This window comes from Cetorhinus maximus, chromosome 1, assembly GCF_964194155.1.
Source record: "Cetorhinus maximus chromosome 1, sCetMax3.hap1.1, whole genome shotgun sequence".
Classification (NCBI taxonomy): domain Eukaryota; kingdom Metazoa; phylum Chordata; class Chondrichthyes; order Lamniformes; family Cetorhinidae; genus Cetorhinus; species Cetorhinus maximus.
This window is the reverse complement of record NC_135879.1, coordinates 235,722,163-235,742,639: the sequence shown is the minus strand read 5'-3', so window position 1 is coordinate 235,742,639 and position 20,477 is coordinate 235,722,163.

Here is a 20,477-nt window from a genome sequence, read left to right as displayed (position 1 = left end):
GTCCATGTGGTGTAGGTGCACCCACGGCGCTGTTAGGGAGGGAGTTCCAGGATTTTGACCCAGCGACAGTGAAGGAACGGCGATATATTTCCAAGTCAGGGTGGTGAGTGGCTTGGAGGGGAGCTTCCAGGTGTTGGTGTTCCCATGTATTTGCTGCCCTTGTCCTCCTAGATGGTAGAGGTCACGTGTTTGGAAGGTGCTGTCTAAAAGAGGCTTGGTAAGTTGCTGCAGTGCATCTTGTAAATGGTACACACTGCTGCCACTCTTTGTTGGAGGCGGAGGGATTGAGTGTTGAAGGTGGTGGATGGGTTGCCAATCAAGCCGGCTGCTTGGTCTTGGATGGTGTCGAGCTTCAGGGTAAAATTAGTGAAAAGCAAATTGACAATTGGTCTCAGCAGGCTCTTCATAAAAAGATCAACATGAACTTCAGTGGCTTCAATGAAATTGCTTCACCGGTCAATCTTAAGTGGGACTGCTGGCTGATAATTGCGCAGTGTTAAGGTGCTGTCAAAGCAGCCATGGTGAGTTAAATGCTTTTTTGCGTTACCAGGAACAGGTTATCTGTTCATTTATCACTTTGCTGTTTGTGGGAGCTTGCTGTGTGTAATTTGGCTACCACATTTATCTACGCTGTAACAGTGACTACGCACCAAAAGTAATTCATTGCTTGCGAAGTAGGCTTTGCAGCACCCTGGAATTTGCTTTGGCAACAGCCTATATTCCTGCTTCTGAGTCAGAAGATGGTGGGTTCAAGCCCCACTCTAGGATTTAACACTAAAATCAAGGCTGACATTCGGTGCAGTTCCGAGGGGGTGCTGCATTGTTGGTGGTGCCACCTTCAGGATGAGACTTTAAACCAAGGCCCCTGCAGACGAATGTAAAAGACCCCAATCCACCAGATCGAAGGAGAGCAGTGGGGTTATCCCCGGTGTCCTGGCCGCCATTGATCCCTCAAACCAACATCACGAGGAACAGATTATCTGGTCATCGTTCGATTGCCGTTCACGGGATCCTGCTGTGCACAAATTGGCTGCTGAGTTTCCTGCATTAAAACAGTGGGCAGGGACACCTGAGCAGCGACAATCACAGGTCGGGTTGCTGTTTGCTGCTTTTTACTTACCCAGGTCGGAAGCTGCGCATTTATCGCCCACCCAGGCCTGGTGAGGAGTGTGCAGCGTAATGGGATCCCCAGGCCCTCCTGTGGAGGGCAGCAGCATCGGGGGAAGTGAAGTCACGCCCCTTTTTTTACAGCACTAGCTGCCATAAACCAGGTAAGTTTAGAGGTCCCTGTGTTGAAATGCATTTTGAGAAGCCAGGGAGAAGGTAAGTGTAGAAGTGGAAAGGATGAGGGCGTGGGGTTTGGTGGGGCGGGGGGGCGCGGTGAGGGTGGTGGGGGTTGAATGGACTTGGGTGGTAGAATGGGTTGGGGGAGCTAGGGTGGATTGGGGGGATAGGGTGGGTATTATAGGTTGTGGTGATTTAGTCGGTGGGGGGGAAGGGGGTTAGTCAGAGGTGTTGGGGGGTAGTTTGGGGGGGTCGGGAGGGAAGCCAGAGGATGGAGAGATCAGGGGGTGTGTCAGGGGGTGGGGAGGGTGTTGAGGTTGGGGTGGGTAGTTCGGGTGGTCAAGAGCGTAGTTGGGGGAGTGTGGGGGTAGTTTGGGGGGGAGAGGGTATTTGGGGGGGTGGTCGGGAGGGTAGCCGGGGGATGGAGGGATTGGGGGTGGTGGTGGTGGGGGTGGGTGTGCGAAGGAAGGTAGTTGGGGTTGGTAGTCGGGTATTCAGGAAGGTAGTCTGGGGTGGGGGGTGTCTCAAGGCTGTGGGGGGGTGGAGTAGTCAGGGGGTGGGGAGTAATCGGGAGATCAAGGTGTAGTTGAGTAGTTGAGCGGTCCAGTGTGGGGTCGGGGTGGGTCAGTATTGTAGTTGCTCAGGAGTTAGAAGTGGTTTGTAATCTTTTAACGTTTACTGTGTAACTATTCTGGTAAGAGAGTCGGAACCACCCAAAGTCTCCGATTTAACTTGGAGTATTGGATGTCTACAGTAACTACACTTTAAAAGTGCTTTAATGGCTGTAAAGCACTTTGGATGACCTGGCGATTGTTAAGGGTGCTATATAAATGCAAGTTTTTCGTTAGTGAACAGAAACTTTTGTCACTTGATTAGTTGATCCCTGACTGCCAGTTAAACAGCTTCTCCCATCTCCAATTCTGTTACAGCCAATAAAGGAAAGTGTTCAAAGAAAATAAGGTGGAACTTTCTTTAAAAATAGACAATGATTTTTCTCCTGGGTTTACTCACTGCAATTGTCCTGGAGATGGGATTAAATCACATGGTTTATTTGGATAAAAACAGCAGCACATTAGTTAATGGGGCGAAAGGGCGTATTACTGTTCTGAGACATTGGATGAGTGTATTCTGATTCCTGGAGACCAGCAGACTGCTGTCTTTCGAGTAAATGCAGAAGATGTGCAGACACCCACAGGAAGTTGTGGCTGTCAAGGGTAATGGGGCGGGTGATGAGGTGGGGATGCTCTCACTGTGGTTTCGATGGGTCTGTTGCGTGAAAGGCACAGCCATTTTACACAGGCTCTAGTATTCTCCCTTCTGCTGCACACATGGGGCTTTTTTCTTATCTTCACAGAAGACCTATCTGCTCCGTTACGGACAGCGGAATTGGCTTCCGTTTTCAACCGCAGCTAAAAATATGGTCAGACCGAATGCCAAATCGGCAGGGCTGAAACCGTGATGGAGCTGCCCACGGCTCCACACAGGCTGCCCTTGTGCGATTGGCGTTCACCTCAGGCTGTCCCGCCATTGATACAACACCTTTACACGCCCTTAAACATCCCAAAGTGCTTCACGGTCACTTCACTGCTTGTTGACGTGTAGTCACACTTGTTAGGCAGGTGACTGCAACAGTCAATTTGTGCACAGCATGCTCTCATGTGTAGCAAATGAGATGAAAGGCCAGTGAATCTGCCTGCTCTTTAAATAAACCAATAATTAAGACGCTGGACTACCCCGGTGTCATCAACTATAAATCAGAACCAATGAGAAAACTTATAAGCTAGTAATAATAATTCGTATAGAAGCAACCAGTACACACTTCAGTCCCTTCAATGTTCACCAGTCATAAAAAAGCCTCAAGCATACCAATAAACACTGAATGTTCCTTCTCCAGGGCCAACCAGTTTGGGGCAAGGCAGGGAAAATTAAGAAATAGGAGTCGGAATTGACCATATGGCCCCTTAAACCTTCTCTGCCATTCCATAAGTTCATGGCTGATCTTCTGCCTCAACTCCACTTTCCTGCCCTTTCTCCATATTCCTTTATTCCCTTCGAGTCCAAAATCCCTATCTTGAATATACTCATTGACTGAGACTCCAGAGCACTCTGGGGTAGAGAATTCCAAAGGTTCACAACCCTCTGAGTGAAGAAATTTCTCCTCATCTCAGTCCTAAATCGGCGACCCCTTATCCTGAAACTATACCCTTAGTTCTAGACTTTTCAGTCAGGGGGAAGCAGCTTCTCAGCATCGACACTGTCGAACCCTCTAAGAAAAATTACACAGAAGAGAGACAGGAAACCAGCCAATGCGCCATGTCCACCCTGACAATCTGTAAATGATGAAATTTGTCTCTGATGTTGTTGTAGCCAAGAGAACTCTACTGCTCGTCTTCAAATCATGTCATGTGACCTTTTGTTAGATAAATTCCAGTCGCTTCGGGTAATTTCCGGCTTGTTGTCCAAGACCTGTTATTGAGAAGTCACCTCTCAGCCTTCTTTGTTCTAAGGAAAATAATCCCAACCTATCCAATCTCTCCTCGTAGCTACACTTTTCTAACCCTGGCAACATTCTTGTAAACCTCCTCTGCACTCTTTTCAGAGCTATTACGTCCTTCCTGTAATGTGGTGACCAGAACTGCACACAATACTCCAGTTGTGGCCTCACCAGTGTTTTATACAATTCCAACATTATATCCTTACTTTTATATTCTATACCTCTGCCAATAAAGGAGAGCATTCCATATGCCTTCTTTACAACCTTGTCTACTTGAACTGCTGCCTTCAGGGACCTGTGTACTTGTACGCCAAGATCTCTCACTTCATCTACCCCTCTTAGTATATTTCCATTTATTGTGTAATCCCTGTAACTGTTTGACCTCCCTAAATGTATGAATCACACTTCTATATGTTAAAATCCATCCCTAAATGTATGAATCACACTTCTATATGTTAAAATCCATCTGCCACTTTACCGCCCACTCCACCAACCCATCTATATCGTTTTGGAAAATACAAATACTCTGTCATCTGAAAAGTGGAATAAGTATCTTTGGAGGTGATGGTGAAACTATCTCTTCTGAAAGGGGCGGAGAATCTAATTCTAAGTTGGGGGCAAAATGGCTTCCTCCACCACTCCGAAAAGTGGCTGTAGTGTGTGCCATCCACAACATGCACAATAGTAATTCGCCAAGGCTCCTTCGATAACACATCCCAAATCCACCAAGGACAAGGGCAGCAGATGCATGGAAACATCACCACCTGCATGTTACCCACACACCACCCTGACTTGGAAATATATTGTTGTTCCTTCACTGTCACTGGGTCAGAACTCTTGAACTCCCTAACAGCATTGTGAGTGTAACTACACCACATGGGCTGCAGTGGTTCAAGAAGGTGGTTCACCACCAACTTTTCAAGGGCAGTTAGGGATGGGCAATAAATGCAGGCATTGCCAATAATGCCCACATCCCATGAATGGAATGAAAATGGTTTGATTTTGAAAAGAGATTAGAGAATTTTAGATTCCCTCGGGAAAATTACAATCACCGGGGAAGTGGTACTGAGCAAATTGTTGGGGCTGTGGGCTGACAAATCCCCAGGTCCTGATGGACTTTATCCTAGGGCCTTAAAAGAAGTGGCTGGTGAGATACTTGATGCATTGGTTTTAATTTTCCAAAATTCCCTAGGTTCGGGAAGGTCCCATTAGTTTGGAAAATAGCAAATGTAATTCTGCTGTTCAAAAAGGGAGGGAGACAGAATGCAGGAAACTACAGGCCAGTTAGCTTAGCATCTGTCATAGGGAAAATGTGAGAATTATTAATGATGCTATAGCAGGGGACTTGGAAAAATTCAGGGAAATCAGACAGAGTCAACATGGTTTTGTGAAAAGGTAAACACATGTTCCTAATTATTAGAGTTCTTTGAAGAAGTAACGTGCTGTGGATAAAGGGGAGCCAGTGGATGTATTGTATTTAGATTTCCAGAAGACATTTGATAAGGTGCCACATCAAAGTTTATTGCGAAAAATAAAAGTTCATGATATAGGGGTCAATATATTGATAGAATATTAGCTGGCTAACAAGAAACAGAGGGCAGCCATTAATGGTTTTTTCTGGTTGGCAAGATGTAATAAGTGGTGCACCACAGGGATCATTGCTGGGGCCTCAAAATTTTACAGTTTATATAAATGATTTGGATGAAGGGCCGGAATGTGTGGTTGCTAAGGATGAAGATGGCACAAAGATAGGTAGGATAGTAAGATGTGAAGAGGACACAAAGAGGCTACAAGAGGGTATAAATAGGCTAAATGAGTGGGAAAAGATCTGGCAAATAGTGTATAAAATGAGAAAGTTTGAAATTGCCCATTTTGGCAGCAAAAATAAATTAAAGAAGCATAATATCTAAATGGTAGGAGATTGAAGAGCTCTGAGATTCAGAGGAACCTGGGTGTCCCAGTGCATGAATCACAAAAGGTTAGTATGCAGGTACAGCAAGTAATTAGGTAAGCTAATAGAATGTTGTCATTCATTGTGAGGGGAATTGAATACAGAACTAGGGAGGTTATGCTTCCTATGGCTATGTACCAGTTGTAAAGGACACTGATCAGACCACATCTGGAGTACTGTGTACAGTATTAGTCTCCTTATTTAAGGAAGGTTGTAAATGCATTGGATGCAATTCAGAAAAGGTTTACTAAACTCATACTTGGATTGAACGGGTTGTCTTATGAGGAAAGGTTGGATAAGCTAGGCTTATATCCGCTGGAGTTTAGAAGAATAAGAGGCGACTTGATTGAAACATATAGGGCAGAATTTTCTGCCTGTCGGGCGGGCCTGACCCAATCTCCGGCGGGCGGGAGCCGATCCCCGCCGGAGAAGCAGGCCCCGCCACCATTTTAAGTGGGTGGGCCAATTAAGGCCTGCCCTGCGTGACGCCCGGCGGGAAGCGCTATGCGCTTCCTGTGCGGGGAGCGGGGGGGGGATTCCCCAAATGCAAGATTGCGCTCTTTAGCGCATGCGCACGACAGAGCGCACATCACTGACAGCTGTACAAACATTAAAAATAGAAAAATTAAAAAATCCTTAACATGTCCCCCTCATGTGACAACGTCACGCAAGATGGGACATGTTGATAAATTTCACTAAAACTTTATTAAAGTTTTTTAAACCCTACATGAAACCTCATCCCGCCGGTGGATGAGGTTTCATGTTTTGTCAGAAGCCCGCCGGGGCTCCTGACCTGCCCGCCAGCTTTAAGGTTGGACGGGCAGGGCCTTTAACTGGCTTAATGATCCTGTCAATGGCCTCAATTGGCCATTGACAGGTCAGAGGGCCCGCAGCTGAATTTGCTGCGCCCCCGCCTTCCTGAAGATTTAAATGGGGCTTCCGCCCGACGTCATCCCATGTCATTTTGTGCGTGGGCGAGCGGGCCCCGCCCCGTGCTCGCCAACGGCAAAATTCAGGCCATAAGATCCTGAGGGGTGGATGCGGAGAGAATGTTTCCTCTTGTGGGAGAATCTAGAACTAGGGGCCACTGTTTAACAACAAGGGGTCACCCATTTAAATCGGAGATGAGGGGAGCTTTTTTCTCTCAGAGGTTTGTGGGCCTTTGGAACTCTCTTCCTCAAAATGCGGTTAAAGCAGAGTCTTTGAATATTTTTAAGGCAGAACTAGATAGATTCTCGATAAGCAAGGGTGTGAAAGGTTATCGGGGGTAGGCGAGAATGTAGAGTTGAGGTTACAGTCAGATCAGCCATAATCTTATTGAATGCTGGAGCAGGCTCGAGGGACCAAGTGGCCGACTCCTGCTGCTAACTTATGTGTTTGTGTTCTTCAGCTTTTAGTGGAAGTAGTTGAGTGGAGATTCTCTCGATGTACATCGGATGTTAAGGAGTTTAAAAAAGCTTTAGTCCAACATGTGGTAGGAAAGTAGGACACAAAGAGAACAAGTTTAAAGGCAAATTTAGATTGGATGTCAAAAATTTCTTCACATTACAAGTGATCAGTGCTTGAACACGATAGGGGGAGCAAGAAATTGAATCATTATTTCGAGAGACTAATCCCTTAACGGCAACTGCAATGCTATCGTGATAATCTGAGCCTTGCCTAGGCTTCTGTTTCATCATTTCCGTCCACTTTCACCTTCTCTCAGTCAAGAATTACAGGTCTGTGCGAATTGATCATAACTCAATTCCTGCCACAAGGCAACCTTCTGTGCCCTTGCAGCAGAGTGACAGAGCGAGAGTGACAGAGTGAGAGTGACCTTTACACTGGATCTAGTCCCAACATCGTGCAGTGACGTCTTCCAGCTTAGCGAGAGGAAAGCTGCCTACCAAAACCTGGGGGTAGTGAGGCTGCATAACTCACCAGGAAAGAGAAGCCAACCAAACACTCACAACATTGAACCATGAGGGGACAAAACAGAATGATGTAATTGACTGCACAGCTGTGTCTCAGTTCCTCTTTTGATGGGAAATGAAGTTATTTTAACTTACCCTCTCACTGACACTCACTGATCAACACTGAGAACGTACGGCACACATGCAGAAAAAAAATCTCAACCCAATTCATGAGGTAGCATGAGGGGCAAAAAGAGGGAAAGGCAAGGTCGAAGGAGGGTTCTGAAAGTAGGGAGAAGTGAGAGTGGGTGCAAGAATAGAGATAAGTGGTTGCAGGGCACAACGTGCATTGAGGCTGGGGGAGCAGCTGGAGACAGAGGAAGTGGGAACCGTCGCTGTGCAGGAATAAAGAAATAAAGTGTTGAGTCACTGAAATGCCATCACTGGTGATAAATTGAGAACACTCACGGAGGGAATTTAAAAGCAAGCATGTGGATCTTCAAGTGATTTGCTCAGGTATAGGGAGTCAGTGAAGCTTTGGAAGGAGAGGGGTGATGTTGGCCTTTATTGTAGGGTATTGACATGCAGGATTAAAGAAGTCTTATTACAATTGTACAGGGTTTTGGTGAGGCCACATAAGAACACACGAGCACAAGAAATAGGAGCAGGAGTAGACCATATGGTCCATCGAGCCTGCTCTACCATTCAATATGGTCATGGCTGAGTTTGGGCTTCAACTCCATTTTCCTGCCAGTTCCACATATCCCTTAATTCCCTGAGAGACTAAAAATCTGTCTATCCCAGTCTTAAATGTATTCAACGATGGAGCATCCACAACTGTCTGGGTTAGAGAATTCCAAAGATTCACATTTCTTTGAGTGAAGCAATTTCTCCTCATCTCAGTCCTAAACGATCGGCCTCTTAATCTGATACTGTGCCCCCGTGCTTTAGATTTCCCCGACCAGCAGAAATAATCTCTCAGAATCAACCCTATCACCCCCTTCAGAATCTTATAGGTTTCAAAGCGATCGCCTCTCATTCTTCTAAACTCCGGGGATTATAAACCCAATTTACTCAGCCTCTCATCATTGGACAACGCCCCCCTCATCCCAGGGAAGAATTTAGTGAACCTTTGCTGTACTGCCTTAAATGCAAGTATATCCTTTCTTAAACGTGGAGACCAAAACTACACACAGAACTCTCGGTGTGGTCTCACCAAAACCCTGTACAATTGTAGCAAGGCTTCTTTATTCTGGTACTCCAATCCCCTTGCAATAAAGGTCAACATGCCATTTGTCTTTCGAATTGCTTGCTGCATCTGCATGCTAACTTTCTGCATTCCTTGTATGAGCACACCCAAGTCTCTCTGAATATCAGCACTTACAAGCTTCATACCTTTTTAAAAACATTCTCCTTTCCAATCTTAGGACCAAAGTGAATAGCTTCACACTCCCCTAGATTATACTCCATCTGTCACTTTGTTGTCCATTCACTTGAGCTATCTTTATTTCTTTGTAGCCTCTCTGTGTCCTCCCCACAGCTTACCATTTCACCTAGCTTGGCATCATCAGCAAATATTGATAAATTACTCTCTGTCCCTTTGTCTAAATCATTAATATAGATTGTAGATAGCTGAGGCCCCAGCACTGATCCTCGCAGCACTCCATTACTCAGTGCCTGCCAAGTTGAAAAAGTCCCATTTATACCCACTCTCAGATTTCTCTCTGTTAACCAATCCTCTATTCATGCTAATATATTACCCCCAACACCATGAGTCCTTACCTTGGCTATTAGCCTATTGTGTGACATCTTATCGAATGCCTTTTAGAAATTTTAGGTATACTGCATCTACAGGCTCCCCTTTATCTACCCTACTAGTTACATTCTCAAAAAAACTCAAATAAATTTGTCAAGTAGGATTTCCTTTCGTAAAACAATGCTGACTTGTTCTAATCATACAATGCTTCTCTAAGCGTATTGTTAACGCTTCCTTAATAATAGGTTCCAGCATTCTCTCAACAACTGATGTTAAGCCAACTGGCCTGTCGTTCCCTGTTTTCTCTCTCCCTCCTTTCTTGAAAAGCGGTGTAACATTTGCCAACTTCCAGTCATATGGAACCATTCCTAAATCTATGGAATTTTGGAAAATCATAGCTAGCACATCCACTGCTTCTGCAGCTATCTCTTTTAGAACCACCGGGTATAGGCCATGAGGTCTTGGGGATTTGCCGGATTTTAGTTCCTTAAGTTTCTCCAATACTCTTTCTCTGCTGATATTAATTTCCTTAATTTTTTAAAAATTCGTTCATGGGATGTGGGCGTCGCTGGCTAGGCCAGCATTTGTTGCCCATCCCTAATTACCCTTGTTCAGAGGGCATTTAAGAATCAACCACATTGCTGTGGGTCTGGAGTCACATGTAGGCCAGACCAGATAAGGACAGCAGATTTCCTTCCCTAAAGGACACTAGTGAACTAGGTGAGTTTTTACGACAATCGACAATGGTTTCATGGTCATCACCAGACTTTTAACTCCAGATTTTTTTTTATTGGATACAAATTTCACCATCTGCCATGGTGGGATTCTAACCCAGATCCCCAGCACTTTACCCTGGGTCTCTGAATGAATAGTCCAATTACAATACCACTACACCACCACCTCTCCATCTTCATTCTTTTTAGCCTTTATGTTATTTTCTATTTCCTGTATGAAACTTTTATCTTCTACTGTGAAGACAGATATAAACTACTTGTTCAACGCCTCTGCTATTTCCGCATTCCCCATGATAATTTCTCCGGTCTCAGATTCTAATGGACCAATGTTTATTTTAGCTAGTCTCTTCCTTTTTCTATACTTATAAAAGCTCTTACAATCTGTTTTATATTACTATCTAGTTTACTCTCAATTCTATTTTTTCCCTTTTTATCAACTTATTGGTTGCCCTTTGCTGGTTCCTAAAACACTCCCAATCCTCAGTCTTACTACTGTTTTTTGCAACATTGTAAGAACATAAGAGCATAAGAAATAGGAACAGGAGTAGACCATTCAGCCCCTCCAGTCTGCTCTGCCATTCATTAAGATCTTGCAAGCCTTTTCTTTCGATCTAATACTATCCTTAACTTTCTTGTGTCTTTCTTGCTGAGTTTTTGTTTTTCAATGGAATGTATTTTTGTTAAACATTTTGAATTGTTTATTTAAATGTCTCCCATTGTACAATTACTGCCATACCTTTTAGTCTATTTACCCAATTAATCTTAGCTAGTTCTCCCCTCATGCCTATGTAACTGGCTTTATTTATTTAAGTTTAAGATTCTTGTTTGTGGTTGGAGTATGTTACTTTCAAACTTAAAATGGAATTCAAAGGTATTATGATCACTATTTCCCAGTGGATCTTTTGCTATGACATTACTATTTAACCCTGCTTCATTAAACAATACTAGATCTAAGATAGCTTTTACCCCTAGTCAGCTCCACAACATATTGCTTCAAGAAACTGTTATAAAACATTCTACAAACTCATCTTCTAGTTCACTCTTACCAATTTGCTTGTCCCAGTCTACATGAAGATTAAAGTCTCCAATAATGATTACATTTCCTTTGCTACAAGTTCCAATACTTTCTTGTTTAATGCTCTGTCCTACAGTATAACTGGGGGGGCCTATGAACTATTCCTACCAGTGTTTTCTGTCTCTTGCTGTTCCTAATTTCCACCCATTCTGATTCTATTTCATGATCTTCTGAGGCCAGATTCTTCTCCCTCATGTCATCTTTTACTATCAGGGCTACCTCTCCTCCTTTGCCATTTCTTTCTGAAATATTGTGTGGAATATTTATTTCCCAACCTTGAACACCTTGTAACCGTGTCTCTGTAATGGCAATTAGATCTAAATCATTTACCTCTATTTGTGCCACTGGTTCATCAATCCTATTGCAGACGCTTCGTGCATTCAGATAAAGAACTTTTAATTTCATTTTTTTACATCTATTCCCTGCAATGACCTTATTTGCTTTTGTACAATTTTTGTTAAACCCTCTGTCCCTTTCTGTCTCACTCTGCTTGTCGTTACCCACATTGGGATACTGTCCCAATGCCTTGACCTTTCTCTTTGGATTTCTAAATCTCCCTTCATCCGAACCCCACCCCCCAAACCCACTCCGTTCACTTAAAGCCCTGTCTACAGTCTTAGTTATACAATTGGCCATAGCACTGAGGTCACTGGTCCCCGCCTGGTTCAAGTGGAGTCCATCCCAATGGAATAGCTCACTCTTCCCTGAGTACTGATGCCCGTGGCCCATGAATTGAAAGCCCTCTTCCCACATCAGCCTCTGAGCCACATGTTTAACTCTCTAATCTGCCTGGCCCTACATCTACACCTGGAACACTGTGTGCAATTTTGGTCTCCGCATTTAAGAAAGGATATACTTGCATTGGAGGTGAAGGGTCACTAAATTGGTCCCTGGGATGAGGGGGTTGTCCTATGATGAGGGGGTGAATAAATTGGGCCTATGCTTTCTGGCGTTTGGAAGAATGAGAGACTATCTTGTTGAAACGTACAAGATTCTGAAGGGACTTGATAGGGTTGATGCTGAGAGATTGTTTCCTCAGGCCGGGCAATCTAAAACACAGGGGCATCAGAAATTTCTTCACTCAAAAATGTTGTGCATCTTTGGAATTCTATATCCCAGAGGATTGTGGATGCTCCATTGTTGACTATATTTAAAGACGAGACAGACCGATTTTTGGTCTCTCATGGAATCAAGGGAAATGAAGAGCAAGCGGGAGAGTGGAGTTGAAGCCCAAGATCAGCTATGATCATACTGAATGACAGGCCCAACACGATGGGCCAAATGGTCTTCTCCTGCTCCTATTTCTTATGTTATTGTGATGGAGAGTCTGACCCACTCCCAATCAAGGGATCTTGGTAGTAATTATATTCTACTTCACAGTAATCAGTGCACATTGATGACATAAATAACTACTTTTAAAATCATTTTAATTATTCACCCTTTCTCTCCTGAAGGTACCAACTCCTGAGCTCATAAGACCCCCCGCACACACTCCAACACCTCACCCATTTCCATTCTCCACACATAAGCCCAGGTTTAAGACTTCCCACTCAGGAAATAGGCTGATTGTAAGTTTGGTGATGTGATGTTTGTTTCGAACCCATCCAATCCACCAGGTGCTCACACTTTTGAGGCCAGCCTAGATATAATATCTTCTCAGCTGGAAATTCTCTAGCCTGCAGGGAAATGATGTCTTAAAGGGGCTAACACCCAGGTTCTTAGAAAAGCAGCAATAAAAATGCTTCAAAGCAACAACAAAAAAGTGCCTGTCTGAACAGGCAGAGTGAACAAGGAATCTCCTCTTAACCTTCTCCACTCCAAAGAGAACAATGCCCACTTTTCTACTCTCTTCACACAACTGAGGTCACAACTGGTACCATTGCCATAAATCTCCTCGGTACCCTCTCCAAGGCCTTAACATCATTCCAAGGATGCCGTAGTGTATTGAAAATTGCAATGTGCATTTTGTCCACTTAAGGTATACCAACAGAGAGAGTCCAGAAGGAAAATAAAGGAAATCTAACAGCATGTGCAATGCTGATCCTGACTGTATCTTGCTGTTTCTTCCCAAAAACTTCAACAATGGCGACAAAGAGGGTGAAAAGTAGTAAACATTGCATTCAGGCATGAAAATTTTGGAAAGTGATTATCTACTTTCTGCAGATAGTATTTTAAGTTGGAGATCTAGGGAACACATTGCAGCTATAGCCTGTCAAGCAGAAGTGTCTCAAAAATAGCTTTGAATTCTTCACCTTCATAATGGGGAAGCAAGGCCTTTTTCCTTTTGACATCTGTGCTTGCAAAACCTGTCATCGCAGCTTCGAAATGTTGGAGTCACTTTTGCCAACATGGGAATACAGATGATGGCTCCAAATGCACATTCAGTTGGGCATAGACAACATCATCTTGATCAGCAATGCAGTAACAGCACATGATCAAGGATCCAGGGTCATGTTCTTGCCAAAGAAAAGGCTTCTCTGTAATAATCCAAAAAATTTTTTTCTGATTAGACAGTTATTTTTGAGAGATTAGCGTGTGTTGTGTACAAGGTGCAGGCCATCCGCTTGCTAATCCCAAGCTTGCATGCCTCAATTTGTGTCTAACTCAGAATAAAATGCACTAACAACCTATTTCATGCCCAGGAAAAATAGAATATAGAAAATAATTGTCTTCCGATGCACTAAGCAAGAAGCAAATGAGACAATTGGAACACATGAAATCTTATGGCAGCAGGTCAAACGTGAGTGAGGAAACCTCCTGCTGATTACCATGTACCGCACCCCCAGGCCCCACCCCATCACCCTCAGCTGATGAAACAGTACTCCTCCATGTTCAACACCACTTTTAAAAATTCATTTATGGGATGTGGCTAGGCCAGATTTTATTGCCCATCTCTAATTGCCCTTGAGAAGGTGGTGGTGAGTTGCCTTCTTGAACCGCAGCAGTCGATCCAGTGTAGGTATTTGGAGGAAGTACTGAGGGTGGCAAGCATGCAGAACATACTCTGGGTGGGGGACTTCAATGCCATCACCAAGAGTGGCTCGGTAGCACCACTACAGGCTAAGCTGGCTAATCGAGTCCTAAAGGAAATAGCTGTTAGACTGGGTCTGCGGCAGGTGGTGAGGGAAACAACAAGAGGGAAAACATACTTGACCTCAAATGCATTTGTCCATGACAGTATTGATAGGGGTGGCCATCGCACAGTCCTTGTGGGGACTAAGCCTAGCTTCACATTAAGGATACCCTCCATCGTGTTCAGGAACATTACCATCATGCTAAATGGGATAGGTTTCGAACAAATCTAGCAACTCAAGACCAGGCAACCATAGGGTGCTGTGGGCTATCATCAGCAGCAGAATTATACTCAAGCACAATCTATAACCTTATGGCCTGGCATATCCCACACTCTACCATTACCACCAAGCTAGTGGATCAACCCCAGTTCAGTGAAGAGTGCAGGAGGGCATGCCAGGAGCAGCACTAGGCATATCTAAAAATGAGGTGTCAACCTGGTGAAGCTACAACACAGGACTACTTGCGTGCCAAACAGTATAGGCAGCAAGTGATAGACAGAGATAAGCGATTTCACAACCAACGGATCAGATCTAAGCTCTGCAGTCCTGCCACATCCAGTCGTGATGGTGGTGGACAATTAAAAAAACTCACTGGAGGAGGATGCTCCACAAATATTCCCATCCTCAAGAAGCTTGACACCATCCAGGACAAAGCAACCCACTTGATTGGCACCCCTTCCACAAACATTCACTCCCTCCACCACCGACGCACAGTAGCAGCAGTGTGTACCATCTACAAGATGCACTGCAGGAATTCACCAAGTCTCCTTAGGCAGCACCTTTCAAACCCAGAACCACTACCATCTAGAAAGACAAGGGCAGTAGACTGTGAAGAAAGTTAAATAATTTTCTTATTTTTCTGGTTTATTGTGAAGTAGGTTTATGGGGGTAATTATAGTTGGGTCTGTCTGTGTGATTTAATTACATTTGGAGTCAAGTAGACTGCAAGCTTGAAATCATCAAAGAAGCTAGGTGCTTGACATGGTAATAAGTAAACATGGATGCTGGCGTAGCGTGTAAGTTGTGAAGGGAATTTGCATTTTTGGGTGTACCTACAGCACATGGGCTGCAGCGGTTCAAGAAGGCAGCTCACCACCATCTTCTCAAGGGCAATTAGGGATGGGCAATAAATGCTGGCCTAACCTATGATTGAAAAAAAAACTCTGCTCTCGCTTGGAACATTCCTTCTCCATGCCCCCTCGCTGAGAGATACCACATGCTCTGCTCAGCTACTCCCCAAGGCTGCACTGCCTGGCTTCTGCCATACAGGTCAATTCCTCGCTCTGGATTGACTTATCTCATGAGGGGCTGCGGTCAAGATGCTGCAATTGTACAGAGCACACAGCACAATGCACTGGCGTACAATGTTCATAGGTGCATAAGCAGAGGTCATTGGAGAGTGACTAGGTGCAAAAACCTTTCCTGTTGGTATGATCTGGAACCATCACACACAAGCTTTATTCTGTGTAGGTGCCTTTATACGGAGAGAGCCAACAGCTCAGGTAATATTAATTCCCCAGGTAAAGTCACATGAATGATGTTGACAAAAATATGCTCACAGGGAAATTTAGATGTCCAGCTGAGAGGAGTGCTGTCTGCATAAATGGCATCTTATTATACCTCCATCCTGTCTGTGTTTGGGTACAATTTCTAATAGGTTTCACTATGTTGATTGGTTGAGATATAAAACTAAGAGCCAACAAAACATGCAACAAAAAAAATTCTGGGCCATGGGTGTCATTCATAAGGCTGAAATTAATTGTCTATTCAAGAAATAGGGAGATGAAGAGAATTTTGTTGAGAGAAGAGAAAGTTGTTATGGTCTGACATGTGCTGACTGAAGGCAGCTCAAGTGGAGACAAGTGCAGATGGGGAGAGGGGAAAGAACTTAGAGGGAGGTCTGAAATCGGGTGGAAGACAAGAGTGGTTAAATGACAAAAAGAGGTGATGTTGCAAGGCAAAAGGGGATGGTACTGGGATAAGTAAGGAAGCTGTAAATGACAAAAGCAGAATCATCGCCAGCAACTGCAGTCTGAAAAGCTTGAGAACACTGTTTATGATCTGAAATTGAGCTGAATGTTGTGTCCGGAAGGCTGCAAAGTGCGTAGTTGAAAGGTGAAGTGCTAATCCTTGAGCTTCCATTGAGCTTCATTAGGACAGTGCAGGAAATCAAGGACAGTGAGGTCAGAGTGGGAGGGTGGGGATGAGAGGGGAGCTCAGAGTCACACACGAAAGACTGAACAGAGAAGGTGTTCTGCAAAATGGTCACCGATGTGCGTTTGATCTCCCCGGTGTCGAGAAGCCCACATTATGAGCAGCAAATACAGTAAGGAGGGGGCAGGGTTTTCCGTTAAAATCTGGATGTACCAATGATCGAAGAATGAAAGCATAATTCACCAAGCTTTTTTTTTATGTTAATGCTGTCCTAATGGTGCTGAAACTGAAAATGACAACAGTAACTGAAAAGATGAATAGTTGTAAAAATTGATGTCCACAGAAGATGGCGGTTAGGATTGCAGCAGTTTAAGAAGGCAGCTCACCACCACCTTCTCAAGGGCATTTAGGGAAGGGCAATAAAAGCTGACCCAGCCAGCGACGCCCACATCCTGTAAATGAATTTAATAAAATGATGAAGCTGTGAAATTTGAACCGTATGATATTAGTACTTTATGAATTATACTTTTGTTTGCCATTTATTTCTCTCATGTGTACACCCAAAGTTGGTAAAGCTGCTCAAGGACTTAACTTAATACACACTAGAGGAGAGAGCAAGAGGAGGACTCTGGATCAGGCAGTCAGCAGCACCTAGAGGAGTTGGGAGTTGAAAAGGAGCGCGAGAGGAGCCGGGAGTTGAAAAGGAGCACAAAAGGAGTCAGGAGTTGAAGAGAAGCACGAGAGGAGTCAGGAGTTGAAGAGAAGCACGAGATGAGTCGTGAGTTGAAGAGGAGCACGAGAGGAGTCGGGATTTGAAGAGGAGCTCAAGAGGAGTCGAGAATTGAAAAGGAGTGCGAGAGGAGCCAGGAGTTGAAGAGGAGCTCAAGAGGAGTCGAGAATTGAAGAGAAGCTGGGAGAGCAGGGGTGACTGAGGGAGATCGGTGAGGAGGGAATGAGGTGATCCTTTGAGTACCGTAAGTACGGGTCGGGTAAGCATTTACTACTTTTCTTGCTTATAGTTTTTAAGGTCTTATTTTGTGGTTCATTGTTTGTAGGGGCTATGCTCTGTAACAACGAGGAGCAGGGAAGAAGGGGCCAAGAGTAATTGATATTAAGCATCTTCCAAAAGATTTAATTTAATTTAAAGGGGTAAGTCATGGCAGGAGAGCTCAAAGCCGTGGTGTGCTCCTCTTGCTCTATGTGGGAAGCCAGGCACATTTCCAGTGCCTGGGGCAGCATGTGTGTGGGAAGTTCCTCCAGCCACAGCTCCTGGAAGCCCGGGTTTTGGAGCTGGAGCAGCCGCTGGAGACACTGTGGAGCATCCGCGTGGAGGAGAGTATCGTGGATAGTGCGTATAGAGAGGTGGTCACACCGCAGGCTAAGAGTCCACAGGCAGGAAGGGAATGGGTGACCACCAGGCAAAGCAAGAGGTCTAGGCAGACAGTGCAGGACTCTCCTGTGGCTATTCCCCTGCAAAACAGATATACCGCTTTGTATACTGTTGGGGGGGGGAATGGCCTCTCAGGAGAAAGCAGCAACAGCCAAATTTGTTGCACCATGGTTGGCTCTGCTGCACAGGGGAGGAGTAAAAAGTGTGGGAATTCAATAGCTGTAGGGGATTCAATTGTAAGGGGAATAGATAGGCGTTTCTGTAGCCACAAATGAGACTCCAGGATGGTATGTTGCCTCCCTGGTGCTAGGGCCAAGGATATCTCAGAGCGGCTAGAGGACATTCTGAAGGGGGAGGCTGAACAGCTAGTGATCGTGGTACACATTGGTACAAACGACATAGGTAAAAAAAGGGACGAGGTCCTAAAAGCAGAATATAGGGAGTTAAGGAAGTAAGTTGAAAAGTAGGTCCTCAAAGGTAGTGATCTCAGGATTACTACCAGTGCCACGTGCCAGTCAGAGTAGAAATAGCAGGATATATCGGATGAATACTTGGCTGAAGAGATGGTGTGAGGGGGAGGGTTTCAGATTCCTGGGGCATTGGGACCGGTCCTGGGAGAGGTGGGACCAGTACAAACTGGACGGGTTACACCTGGGCAGGACCGGGACTGATGTCCTAAGGGGGACATTTGCTAGAGTGAATGGGGAGGGTTTAAACTAAAATGTCAGGGGGATGGGAACCTCTGCAAGGAGTCAGAGGAGGGGGAATCAAAGACAAGAACAAAAGACAGAAAATGGAATAAGAAAAGTGATAGTCAGAGAAATCAAGGGCAAGAATCAAACAGGGCCTCAGTGAAAAATAGTGGGAACGGGACAAGTAATGTTTAATGTTAGAAAGACAAACCTTAAGGTTTTGTGCCTTAACACGAGGATCATTTGCAATAAAGTGGATGAATTAACTGCGCAAATAGATGTAAACAGGTATGATATAGTCGGGATTACGGAGACATGGCTGCAGGGTGACCAGGGATGGGAACTGAACATCCAGGGATATTCAGTATTTAGGAAGGACAAACAAAAAGGAAAAGGCAGTGTAGTTGCATTGCTGGTTAAAGAGGAAATTAACGCAATAGTGAGGAAAGATATTAGCTCCGATGATGTGGAATCTGTATGTGTAGAGCTGAGAAACACTAAGGGGCAAAAAACGTTAATGGGGGTTGTATATAAACACCCAAACTATAGTGGTGACGTTGGGAATGGCATTAAACGGGAAATTAGAGACGCATGTAATAAAGGAACATCTGTAATTATGGGTGACTTTAATATGCATATAGATTGGGCAAATCAAATTAGTAACAATACCGTAGAGGAGGAATTCCTGGAGTGTATACGGGATGTTTTTCTGGACCAATACATTGAGGAGCAAACGAGAGAACAGGCCATCCTAGACTGGGTATTGTGTAATGAGAAAGGAATAATTGGCAATCTAGTTGTGCGAGGCCCCTTGGGGATGAGCGATCATATGATAAAATTCTTCAACAAGATGGAGAGTGACGTAGTTGATTCTGAGACTTGGGTCCTGAATCTTAATAAAGGAAACTATGATGGTATGAGGTGCGAGTTGGCTATGATGGATTGGGAAACATTACTTAAAGGGATGACGGTGGATAGGCAATGGCAAACATTCAAAGAGCGCATGGATGAACTGCAACAATTGTTTATTCCTGTCTGGCGCAAAAATAAAACAGTAAAGGTGGCCAAACCATGGATTACAAGGGAAATTAGAGATAGTATTAGATGCAAGGAAGAGGCATACAAATTGGCCAGAAAAAACAACAGACCTGAGGAATGGGAGCAGTTTAGAATTCAGCCACGGAGGACCAAGGGATTGATTAAGAAGGGGAAAATAGAGTACAAAAGTAAGCTTGCAGGGAACATAGAAACTGACTGTAAAAGTTTCTATAGGTATGTGAAGAGAAAAAGATTGGTGAAGACAAATGTAGGTCCCTTACAGTCAGAAACAGGGGAATTTATAATGGGGAACAAAGAAATGGCTGACCAACTAAATACGTACTTTGGTTCTGTCTTCACAAAGGAGGAAACAAATAACATACTAGAAATGTTGGGGAACACAGGGTTTACTTAGAGGGAGGAACTGAAAGAAATCAGTATTAGTAGGGAAATGGTGTTGGGGAAATTGATGGGATTGAAGGCCGATAAATCCCCAGAGCCTGATAATCTACATCCCAGAGTACATCCCAGAAGTGGCCCTAGAAATAGTGGATCCATTGGTGGTCATCTTCCGAGATTCTATAGACTCTGGAACAGTTCCCACAGATTGGAGGGTAGCTAATGTAACCCCACTATTTAAAAAGGGAGGCAGAGAGAAAACAGAGAATTATAGACCAGTCAGCCTGACGTCGGTAGTAGGGAAAATTCTAGAGTCCGTTATAAAAGATTTAATAGCTGAGCACGTGGAAAACAGTGGCAGAATCGGACAGAATCAGCATGGATTTATGAAAGGGAAATCATGCTTGACAAATCTACTGGAATTTTTTGAGGATGTTACTATTAGAGTTGATGAGGGGGAGCCAGTGGATGTGGTTTATTTGGACTTTCAGAAGGCTTTCGACAAAATCCCACAAAAGAGATTGGCATGTAAAATTATTGGATT